Raw genomic sequence first — 641 nt, 5'->3', positions numbered from 1 at the left:
GAAAAAAAATCCCCAGCTTTGTACAGATCCAACCAGCCATCTTGCACAATACTTGTCCTTATCACTACAAATAAGAAAGGGAAGGTCATGTTAATTTTGTTCATCTTAATGCTCTCTCTTTTGTTTACAGAAGAATAAGAGCGAGAATAAGGCGAATGAGATAAGAGCTGAAGAAGAGAAAATGAAATAGAACAAGAACAAAAACTAAAGAAAAGATGGAAAAGAGGCGTAAGAGGAAGAGAAAAGAGGAAAAAAACATAGAAAAGAGAAATTGGAGAAAAAAATAAGTAAACGAGAAGGAAATGATAAAGAAACGAAGAAGAAAAGGAAAGATAAAAATAAAAAAATACAGAGAAAGAAGAAAACAAAGAATAAGGGGAAAAATGAAAAGAAGAAGGCAACTAACAAAATAAAGGACAGAAGAACCAAAACAAAACGTAAAAGATAAAAGGAACGAAAACAAAAGTGAACAAGAAAGAAAGGAAGGAAACAAAACAAGAAATATGATGGAAGAACATGAAAGTGGAGAAGGATTAAAAATAAGAGATAGAAGAAGAAAACGGAGGAAGAGCGGAAAAAAAGAAGACGGCGAAGATTCGAACACAAAACGAGAAGAAAAAGAAGACGGGGAAGGAGTCGGA

At 33.4% G+C, this 641-nt stretch overlaps 1 protein-coding gene across 1 annotated transcript in view; it reads right to left on the bottom strand.

Moving 5' to 3' along the window:
• The window catches only part of LOC119590786 (growth hormone secretagogue receptor type 1-like), a gene marked incomplete at its 5' end in the record, with an annotated part of 18,512 nt that overhangs the window by 5,832 nt on the left and 12,039 nt on the right, over positions 1-641 (bottom strand).

The sequence above is a fragment of the Penaeus monodon genome, chromosome 27, assembly GCF_015228065.2.
Source record: "Penaeus monodon isolate SGIC_2016 chromosome 27, NSTDA_Pmon_1, whole genome shotgun sequence".
In the NCBI taxonomy this organism is placed as follows: Eukaryota; Metazoa; Arthropoda; class Malacostraca; order Decapoda; family Penaeidae; genus Penaeus; species Penaeus monodon.
Note: the sequence above shows the minus strand (reverse complement) of the source record. Positions and strands in the feature narration are given on the sequence as shown.